An 11,870-nucleotide genomic window follows, 5' to 3' on the forward strand; every position below is an offset into this window, starting at 1 on the left:
ATATTTTCCTTTATGAAAGTACAGAGAGAAGGAAGAAGAGATTAACCAACCTGGTGTCTTTCGCTTAGTCGATCCTTATCCTCTCTCTTTGTCTCTTGTTCCCAGCTCCTTGCTCTCTTGGCCGGTCCAGCTACACACAGATCCTGCACAAAACAAGAGAGGAAACTACAAGATACATGTACTCATAACTGATGCATGGATTAGAGTGAATCAAATATACAAGTAAATACAATACATCAATGCAATACAAGTATATAGAAGAACATGCAAAACTTTATTGATAGAAGTAACAGGGTTCTGAGAAGGTTACAACCATTGATGGCTCCAATCCAGCAGCACCTCCCCAGCAGCAAGAACTCTCCTCTTCACCTCTAGTAAAACAATCACCCAATAGCTCTAACTGTAAACCAACAGCACCTCCTTGCTTTACACAAAATTCCAGCCTCCTTAGACCTCATAGAAGAGCTCTATATATAGGATAGAAGAAGAGAGGATGAGTCAGCTTGAGACTGACATGAAGCTGCCTTGTGTCCTCTCCCTCTTCAGTTAATCTTCAGTTCTTGAGTCCACTTGGAGATCCTTGCTTACACATGGTGATCAAGTACCTCTTACTCATCACAGGGCGAATCTCATGAACCAAGTGTCAGTTTGGAAGCTTCCTGGGTAGTTGACACCTTGCAGGATGACTGTGCCACTTGGCCAATCTCGCCCAGCGCAGGTAGCCTTCATTAGTTTTGACTTCCAGCGCAGGTACAAGGAGGAACAGTTGCATTCCAGCGCAGAAGCTCAATGGAGCAGCTGACATGATCCAAAATAAGCCTGTTTTGAAGTGTTTTCAGGTGGAGAACTGATTGGAAGTGCTGTTGTTTGATGACCTTGTTCTTTTAGGGGTAAGAACAACATGTTTAGGGACTGAGGATCCCTGTAATTATTGACATTTCATGCTCCATGTCGCGAGGTACAAAAATGTCTATAACAGTTGCCCCCTAAAGTATGAGGCCGTTTATCGGGTGAAATTCTTTATCTAGAGGGTCCGAAGTTCATTCCAGTGCTGAGGAGGCGCCCTGTAATACAATACAATACAATACATTATTTTTCATTCTATTTTCATGATCTGGCTGAGGCGGGCATTCCCATGCTCAGCTTTTATAAATACATTTTGGTACATATGACAGACGATCGTCTGAAGGTAGACTGATAATTTTCTGCTGAAATTATCATCCTTTGAATAGGATGATCATCTGCTGCAATGATGTACATGGCAAATGCTTTTATATTTCCTGAATATATATCGCAGCCCGGATGGATGAAACTAGATCCGGGGTCTTCAAACTCGTTCGATCTTCACTCTAAGTACAAGTCGATCCATGTGAGAATTTCGCTGAAGTCGAACATGGAAAGACATCGCTTGATTACCGGTCAATAATGAAAACCGTTAACAAGCGCGAGAGGAATCACCAATAATGACGATGACCCTCAAGGTACTGCAGTACAATTCACGTGGCGTGAATAAAGGACTTGGCGTCGAACGCCACGCAAAATCTTCTGGTCGAAGGTCATTGAGGTATACCTGCCGCCGGAAGTGAGAAACTTGCCATTGAGGCATGCAAGCTTCAAAGTACTGATGGGGGTGTTCCTAGATCAACTTCTTGGATAATGAGCTGAAGTCGACAAGAAGTGATCCGTCAAAGGAGGGCCTTAATGAATCCCACATCAATGACACGGAACGGAGCTAATGATTTTAGTGGAGGTGAAAACAAACTGTGACATATGATTCAGGGTGGCGATCATGAATGGATGAAGGATAATGTATGGCAGTGGATGGGACACGGTTGACACTTTCAGAATGACCCCTCTTGAACATATAACGACACTGATGCGATGGATCGGTAGCATTACCCCAAATGTGGATGGTTTGGCGAGGACCATGGCGATGAGACCGGTGAATGAAACAACCCAACCCGATGTGGTACAGAGGAAAAGTGTCATGTTCAAGAGTGACTTGCTACCATTAAACTTTGATGTTCTCCCAATTTTTCCCAAGTCATTTCTGACCAGTACCTCTTTATTTTTGTCAAGCTTGAGGAGGATAACATATGCTTGTTCTATAACCTGCCCTTCGGGCAAGCCCATCGCTATGATTTAACGAGCCTAGCGATAGGGAAACTCGTTCTCGTCTAAAGACAAGTTTGTCGCTATTTAATCATTTTAACGAGTCTCACGACAAGGAAAACTCGGTCCTTTTCATTTTTAGAGAGTCTAAAAAGGTACAGAAAGTTAACTCCATAATTCCTTTTTCGTCAGCTAATCCCTTAAGTCCGAAAAAGTATAAAACAATACAGAAGGGATGGCTGTTCGGTACTTTTAACGAGCCGAACAAGACAAGCGCTCGATCCTTTTGTGCAATAATCCCTCAGGTCCAAAAAGATTAAAATTTAGAGGAGGGATAGCGTTCCGGTCATTTAACGAGCTAGAAGGCCAAAACTCGGCAAACTTTTCATATTTTACGAGTCAGTGAAAAGAGCTCAAAGAAGACTCGTCTTTTGAGGAACGAGTGATAAACAGGGATAGCAGCAGATTCCAGGTACAGGTTGGAATTTTCCAATCACGGCAGTGTCACAAGGATGGCTAGGTGAAATCACTCTTCGCAGCTGTTTCTCAAAAGAGGTAAACACACAAATGGAAGTGAATGATCGGCCAAATGAACAGTGGAGGTGATGGATGAAAACACGATCAAGGTTCTTATGGCTGATGAATTTACGATCTCAAAAGGTTATTTACCGGTTCATTTTTTTCATGAGCTTGAACTCTGGGGGAAACTTTTGCTCACACTTTTCTATTTTTTAACGAGCATAAATTCAGTCATAAAACTGCTCGAATTTTGCGTTTATTTTTTAACGAGCATGAACTATATGCTAAAACTGCTCGATATACCAGTCATAACAAGAATGCCTCCTATGAGATAACTATTTTTTAAGGAGCTTTATCTCATAAAGCTATGCTCCAATTTTGGCAAATTTTACTTTTGCCCCACAGGCTTTCTTCATGCAAGGTCGGAAACGGCTAATCCTACGAGTTTAATGGGTTAGACCTACAGGTTTAAAGGGAGGACCTAAAAATTTAAAAAATAAATAGTCGTCCCTTGCTTGCATTCCAAAAGTTTGCATGCCCCCAGGTATAGGATAGAATTTCGAAGCTGCCCCTCCTCTCCCCTACCTCTGCTTTTCTTTGGGTGTTCACAGTTATTTGTCATCTTGCTAATCTAATGTTAACGATACTTGTCTTCTCGTTATTTTAAGGGGTCTTACGCAGTACTCAGGCTTCCCATCGGCCCACTTTTAACAAACAGCTATTTGTGACAATAGAAGAACACTACTCAAAGACAAAATATTGGTATTATTGAGGGAGGCTTGCCTCTTTCTTATTATCCGAAGAGGGTTCTATTCGCTGCCGCAAATCAATCTCTTTCTTCGGCGGTGTCTATCATTGGGTTGTCCAAAGATGGTTACCCTCTGTCACAACAATATAGTCTCCTACTTTGTAGGCTGCCCCTGCTTATCCTTCAAAACATATGTTTCAATGGGCGAGGCTTGAATTCAAAGATGGTTACTATTCGTCGCAATAAGGGAATTCCTACTTGGGCATTGCCCACTTTTTTAGACAAAGGTGAATGACTCTTTTGTCAAACACATAACTTTAACAAAAGATTATTATTCCAGAACAACCCCACTTCCTTCCACGGACGGGGTACGGACTAGTCATATTCTTCTGCGGAAATTCTTCCTTATACCCGGAGTTTCTTCTGCCCGAAGCAGACCAGGGTGCATGCCCCCTGGGTCCTAGTCTTTCTTTCCGAATCACTCGCATTCATCGGGAAGGAGGACTGGGGGCGGAGGTGTATCTTGAGTGAATAGACCATTTAGGATTGGTATTTGACTATTTGCGATGCGAGATCCCGGAAATGAAAGTTGGTCTACGAGCTTGACCATCCTTCCTTCGTGTGGAAAACACATTACTCTAAAGAGTGAGGAGACTATCGCTCCCATGCAATAAATATAGTCGCGTCCGAGGAGTAGGTTATAATCCAAGGGTCCTTGGACGACCAACACGTTCATCCTGACGGTCTTCCCTTTCAATGTAACAGGTACATTGGGGAGGATCCCTAATGGTCGACTGGTTCCTTTATCAAAACCTGAGAGATTTCTCAACTCGGGTAAAAGCGCTGGGGAACCCAGTGCTTTCCAAGCAATAGAGGAAAGGATACTCACAGACGCCCCTTCATCAATGATAGTACCAGCCATAATCATTCTATAGATCTGGACAATGATTCTGAATGGTATACTGGCTGGTAACCGGGGTCTGCCCAGTTGATTCCAATCAAAGGATACAACCAGGTTGCTTGGCGGTGGGACCGAATATACGGCCGGATATGACTCTGATGATGTTCCTTCCTGCGATAAAGGAATGGGCGCATTGCCCTGACGCTCATCGGAGTCGGTGCTAATGAAAATAACCTGGATGGTGTCATCCTTATTCTCTTCAGTGAGGGTGTCGCATGAAGATGACTCTTCGGCGACGGTGTCATTTGAAGACGGGTCTTCAATGACGGAGTCATTGGACGATAGAACCTCTGAAGGAAGAACCGGGCCAACTGCCGTTTCGACCTTTAGACTTTCGTCTGGTCTAGATTCAGTAGGTTCATTCTCAATGACCGACACTTCAGCTGACCACTTGAGCGGGTCAACTGGATTTTCAACTATCGAGGGATTAGGCGCGAGTTTTCGGTACCCAGGAGGAAGTTGCAACGGTGAAACCGGGCGATCTTCCAAAACTCTCTTTGCCTCATCTAAGAATGGACATTTGTGGATGGCATGATTGCCTTCACACAATAGACAGGGTGATCTTGGTCCCCTTCTTCGTCCTTCACTCTCGCTAGTTGACGGAATGCAATCAACATGACAACCAGAGGTTGATGCTACCGGATTGTGCAACCTTGGGGACCAGTCCCTTAGTATCCGGGGAATACAAGGACAATCACAATGGAAATGGATCCCTTTGCAAATGACACATGGCGATTTAGGCCCGGTCGGTGCAGTGTGTGGGTTTTTGTCAGCTTTCTTCTGCTTGCCCCCAGTCGCCTTCGCCAGAGGCTCCTTCTGCTTCTTTTCTCTCTTCTTCTTTTCCTTCTTCTCCTTGGGAGGCTGACTTTTGCCAGCTCTACCTTGCGAAGATGAAGGATCAGAGGAAGTATCATAAGAAGTGGAAGGCTGGTGGGTCGTTCTAGATTGTTCTGACTGTTGATTCGACTGCTCAGGATTAGTGGCGATCTGGACTACATTAGTTGAAAAGAGCCATACAGGGAGGCCGATTGTCAATCCTGGAAGTGACAATGTAGCCATATGAGGCGCACCAACATCTCCCCAAGAGGAGAAGGGATTTGGACTTCCGCCAAGGTTACTTCCTTGGTTGGTGGGCTCCATACTTTTCGACTGAAAGATCAACGTGGGAATAACAGGTGATTATGTTCCGCTTAAAATAAATTTTATTAACGACGCTTTTAGACACAAACCTGCTTTTTCATGTTTTAAGAGTCGAGAAAAAGCTAAAGATGACTCTAGTCGCCTTCGATGTATTAACGAGCCCGAAGTGACAAATGCTCGGTTGGACCTTTTCAGTTATAGAGTTTGAAAAGGGCCAAAAGAAACTGCTCTGGAGATCTAGGCAGAGGGTGTGCCAAACCTTTCGCGAAACCATAGAATACGTTTTACGGTACGGGTGGTCGATCTTCGTGAATGCTGTGTTCACTGCATCGCGATCAGTAGGGCGGCCGACACGGTTTCCTAAGGATAAAGGATAAAAGCCTATAGGGGTCTCCCAATATACGCGACGGTACGCGGGAGCACAAGTCCGTGTTAGTGCCACCGACTCTCAGGAGGAATCACCCACCTTCGTAGAGATCGACAGTCACTATGTTTAACGACGCCGGAACACGTCTCTACCTAGACCTCTAGATGTTTGCGTTATGTTACAAAGCGTTGTTATGTAAATTGGGTTTATTTTAATGTTGATCTTACTTAACAGTTTGCCTTTCAGGGTCGCCACGAGATGTATATATACAACTTCCTATATGCAATCTAAGATGAGAAGCAAATCTTTTCAATCTTTCAACTTTGAAAACCTTAATCTACTGAGGGAAAAGAAAGACACAACTTTTTCCACAGATCATAGAACACACACTAAAATGCACATTTTCCTAAATCGTCAAGCACACAGTCAAATGCAAAATGCACAATGCATGTATTTCTTTTCGTTATCCTTAATGTTGATGTAAGACAGAAAGGAAACTGTTGTATAATTTTGAATCTAATTTCAAGTAGAAATAAACAAGCTTGTCCAATAATCAAAAAGACACCTTATGATCGACTTGTTTAAACACAGGAAATGTATAGATTCAAACCATAAAATGAAAAACAAACAAACTCAAACAGCCATGAACAGTAATAAAACTAGCTCATAAGATCACAAAGACACTTTTACAGTTCAGGATCTAAGAGGCCACAGCTATACTGGTTCGCTTTTCACAATGGGAAACTGTAACTGAAACAAGAAATACTGAAAGAACATTCACAGTTTCATCACACAACTGAGGCGGAATAATGTCAAGGAGAATGGTTTACAGCAAGTACAATGACCAGCAAGCAATCAGCAAAAAATCAGTGAAAACAGGGCCAAGACACAATGGGAAAACTGAGCAAGACAATGGCTAACTGGACCAGCGCAGGCTCTGGTCTGTCAGTTTGACTCTCAGCGCAGTTCCCGAAGGGAGTACCTGCGCTGTAATGCAGACTGCCTATGGACAGCCTGCTCTGGGACACGAGAGTTGCGTCTACAAAGTTTTCCGGGTCATAAAAAGCTCAAAAATGCACTGTTTTTGCTGAAATAAAAAGCTATAGGTCAAGTACAGGCTAAGGGATGATCAAGAGGATGAAAAGCTATCACAAAGAGTAAAGAGTCTTTTGTAGATAAGCTCTTCAAATCTTGAATTCGCTCAGCAAATGAGCAAGAGTAGCAGTCCCTCTACTTCGCTTTTGATATAGTCAAAAGCTTTTCGATTTGGTACTCTTTTCTTCAAGAAATGAATAGCAAAATACTACAAACACCAACAAGATACTAGGCTCCCCAGCGGAGTCGCCAGTTTGTTGTGGGGAAAAGTATCCGACGCGGATGACCCTATCCCTACTCTAAAGGTGACAGTCTTTAGCAACAACTGAAAGTAAAGCTTTGATATTTTCCTTTATGAAAGTACAGAGAGAAGGAAGAAGAGATTAACCAACCTGGTGTCTTTCGCTTAGTCGATCCTTATCCTCTCTCTTTGTCTCTTGTTCCCAGCTCCTTGCTCTCTTGGCCGGTCCAGCTACACACAGATCCTGCACAAAACAAGAGAGGAAACTACAAGATACATGTACTCATAACTGATGCATGGATTAGAGTGAATCAAATATACAAGTAAATACAATACATCAATGCAATACAAGTATATAGGAGAACATGCAAAACTTTATTGATAGAAGTAACAGGGTTCTGAGAAGGTTACAACCATTGATGGCTCCAATCCAGTAGCACCTCCCCAGCAGCAAGAACTCTCCTCTTCACCTCTAGTAAAACAATCACCCAATAGCTCTAACTGTAAACCAACAGCACCTCCTTGCTTTACACAAAATTCCAGCCTCCTTAGACCTCATAGAAGAGCTCTATATATAGGATAGAAGAAGAGAGGATGAGTCAGCTTGAGACTGACATGAAGCTGCCTTGTGTCCTCTCCCTCTTCAGTTAATCTTCAGTTCTTGAGTCCACTTGGAGATCCTTGCTTACACATGGTGATCAAGTACCTCTTACTCATCACAGGGCGAATCTCATGAACCAAGTGTCAGTTTGGAAGCTTCCTGGGTAGTTGACACCTTGCAGGATGACTGTGCCACTTGGCCAATCTCGCCCAGCGCAGGTAGCCTTCATTAGTTTTGACTTCCAGCGCAGGTACAAGGAGGAACAGTTGCATTCCAGCGCAGAAGCTCAGTGGAGCAGCTGACATGATCCAAAATAAGCCTGTTTTGAAGTGTTTTCAGGTGGAGAACTGATTGGAAGTGCTGTTGTTTGATGACCTTGTTCTTTTAGGGGTAAGAACAACATGTTTAGGGACTGAGGATCCCTGTAATTATTGACATTTCATGCTCCATGTCGCGAGGCACAAAAATGTCTATAACAGAGAGAGACCTACAATGTAAAATATTAGAAGCTAAGGTTGATTCAGCTAGGAGAGAGTTAGATGAAAAGAACAAGTTATGTGAGTAGCTAGGAGAGGACATAGAATCCATGAAGGAGTTAGAAGAAAAGAGTAGTAATTCAAAGGCTTCCATAGAGGATAATGAAGCAGCCCTAAAAGGACCACTAGAGGAAGGTACAAGCAGAGTAAATAAAAAAGAGGCAAACAATACCAAGCAGCAACAACAAGAGCCAAAGAGTGAGTCACTGAAAATGATTTTTGCAAAAAGGTCATTTCCTCCTAGAGATGAGTTGAACAAATTCTGAAGATCTCAAAGGAGATTATTTTCACCTGGAAAAAATATCAAGTGTTTTTCTTGCCATAGACTTGGACATGTAGAAACAGAATGTAAGAGAAAGAAATTCAAGATTAATCAACATAACAAGCAAGAAGATATCCTCAAACAAATAATCAAAGGAGAACAATAGCCACTAGGTACATAAACTCTTTCTATGGTTATTGTTATATGTGTCATGAATATGGACATAAGGAATTTGAATGAAAAGTGTATATGAATAAAAACATGAACACAAAAAGAAACACATCATTTTCTCTATTTCTTGGCCACACAAGATGTTTTGTGTGTAATAATCTTGGCCAGAAAGAAAAGGATTGTAAGCTGTCATATATTCTAAAGAGCACTAAATAGAAGATGGAAGCAACTCCAAGCAGATCAAAAAATGAAAGAAAGGAAAATAAGAGAATACATCCTACTAAAGTGTGGAAGAGAAAGAATAAAGAACAACCAGTGACCTAGCTTAGTCTCCAGGGGAGTTACTCAAGAACAAAAAGAAGAATCTGTCAGTGTTAGATCATTGAGGGGGGAGAAACCTCAATATTGACAATAAAGCCTTGAAATTCATTTATACTCTATAAAATATGTTGAATAAAATAATTTAGTGGATGGCATTGCCACTATATTATATCCAACTTACAGACAAAGAAAAGAAACATAAAAGAAGATGGAAATTGTAACATCATTAATATTTTGAGGAGAGTTGCTCATGAGATAAATAAAGTACCAAGTTAATGACAGTGTTAGAGAAGACACATCCCAGGGGAGAGAGACCCATAAAATGTACTGAGATGATAATGGACATGGTGAGATCACAGTTGTGTATGAGATCATACTGAACTGGGTAACATGAAGCATGAAAAAACATCAACAATTCAATTTCTGAAGTGGTCAGAGACAAGCTGCTACTTATGAGAGACAAAATTCAAAAGGAAGATCCCACCTCCAAGGTTATAGATGATGCTACACTTCTACATTTCTTGTATGCCCAGGAATCCCTTGGATACATCCCAGAAACAATGGTCTGTAATGAGCTTTAAGAAAAACAAAAACAAAAATTTCTACATGAAAGGATTTGACAAAGTGGGGAGGCCAATAATGGTTCTTCTTATGGCCAGGAACATTTCTTTCCACCTGACTATGGAGGTTTTTAAACGTTTTGTTGTCTATGCCTTTGATAAAATGTCTGTTAGTGCTACAAGAGGGCAAACAAAATTTCCATTATAGCATATTTTATTGATTGGGCATACAAGAATGTAAACCTTCATGGCACCATTGCAGTTGTTCAAACCTTGCAAGACTTCTATCCAGAGCGCTTAGGGAAGGTGTATCTTGTTAATCAATCATACATATTATGGGCAGCATGATAGATAGTATCTCCTTTTATCGACAAAGTAACAAAGCAAGAATAGGATGCAAGAGAGTTGTAACAAAAATGCATTTACAATCTTGTGAAGATATCAAGAGATCATTTGTAGTGAATCTCATCACCCGAATGGTTGAGGAGTGGACAAGAGATTTTTTAGAAGAGTTGCTGGAGGAAAATGCCGCAATAGTCTCATCATAATTCAAAGAACACAATTTAAAATAAAACAGTATTGAAGAATAGTTTCATTCTTCCAAAAGTTCAAAGCGTCTCAATCGAGAATACTCCAATTTTAGAGAACGTTACAAAGATGAACCCATTACATATGTTACAAGATTAGTAAACTGTTACATTGTCTGCGTTGGCAGAATTGACATCTATCATAACGCACGAATTTGACTGGATTAAATATGCAACGTTAAAGTCTGGCAGCGGTTGCAGAAATGTGAAACGTTAATGTCAGAAAGATAATAATGGGCAGTGGATATTCACTTGGCAGGCGACATATTATATTCCACAACTATGATGCATTATAGATTATTATTGATGGTGCAAAAATGTGAAACGTTCATATGGTGTTGGAAAGTTCTGACCAATTTTTAGTGCGATATACAATGGGAAACATATATCCAGCATTTACTGTGTTATACAATTGGCATCGTATTGGACAATGTACTGTAAGCATTTACATGGAATAGGGTTACTATATGCACAGTGGAAGTGGTTACATGGTGCAACGTTACTTTAGATATGGAGCATTTATTGTCATGCATATGTGCTGAAATAATCATTGAGATTACCATCATTCTTCAATTTGGAAACTTCTGATCCTTGTGTGATGTTGGATCCATGGCTTCGGTGCCAACAACCTTCAATGTTTTTCTCCTCGTGTGTCTTTTCGCTTGTTTCATTCAAGCTTAAGGTCACCCTGGTAAGCCCTTCTTTTCCTGCAGATTGTACATACTTTATATATCCTTCTCGTCATCTAATCGTCGTCGTGGTTTTAAATGGACGTTTGAATATCACCGTGGATCCATAGAAAAAAAAACCAAGGTTGAAGTGGCCTAGGAAGACCCTGTTTTCTAAACGCGAGACAAAACTAGGGTAATCAGAGATGTCTGAATTCTGAAGCCTCACAAGCTTGACTTCTAGATCAAAATCATTATTGTGGCAGGAGGATTGACTGAGTTTGTTGCAGCTGTATACATTTACACAATGCGAGTTGTTGGAAGCACTGATGAATTGCAAGCTGCAATTGAAACTTTTGAGAAGTAGAGCCAGGAGTCTCTGCCCAAAACCTGAACATGACTTTTTTAAACCTTGAGATGGTGTCAGTGCCTAGGAATGATTTTTAAATGAGATTGTCATGCTCTGAAGAAAAAAATTCTAATCGTCATCGTCCCTTGGATAAAAACTTGGCAATCACCATGCCCGTTGAGAATGAGAAGTTTGAAGTGTATGGAGAGGAATTTTTAAATGAAGGTATGGCCTTTCTACACGGGCTAAAAATTTGTAAAGGTGGCAATTCAATGCATGAACTGAAGTGGAAAGAAAACGTTTTGATGGGCGTTATACAACGCTGAGTTGATATTAGGGTTTTGTGCCCTACCTGCGTTAAGGTGGTAAAGTTGGATAAATTGGGTTGGACCAGTGTTACAGGATGGTGCATTTATTTCTTTCTTATACTGAGTTGTATATTAACGTCTACAACGGTTAACACTCCTATATGTGTGGATGATATATGGTGAATGAAATACAAATTTATATCATTATATAGGCGACATATCATTATTGGCATTGTTACTATATACACACAACGAACGCCACCACCGAGTTAAATGCATCGCAGGTCTTTGAAGGCGTATCACATTATTCTCAGACCGTCACTC

General features: G+C 41.2%; 1 pseudogene; it reads left to right on the forward strand.

Annotated features, from left to right (window-relative positions):
* Positions 1 to 9,484: 9,484 nt before the first annotated feature.
* On the forward strand, positions 9,485 to 10,027 carry LOC149212550 (phosphatidylinositol transfer protein PDR17-like; annotated as a pseudogene).
* Positions 10,028 to 11,870: the final 1,843 nt, after the last annotated feature.

This window comes from Pinus tabuliformis, chromosome 1_1 (genome assembly GCF_031772625.1).
Source record: "Pinus tabuliformis cultivar Carrire ecotype Pingquan chromosome 1_1, CPIR1, whole genome shotgun sequence".
NCBI classification, from domain to species: Eukaryota; Viridiplantae; Streptophyta; class Pinopsida; order Pinales; family Pinaceae; genus Pinus; species Pinus tabuliformis.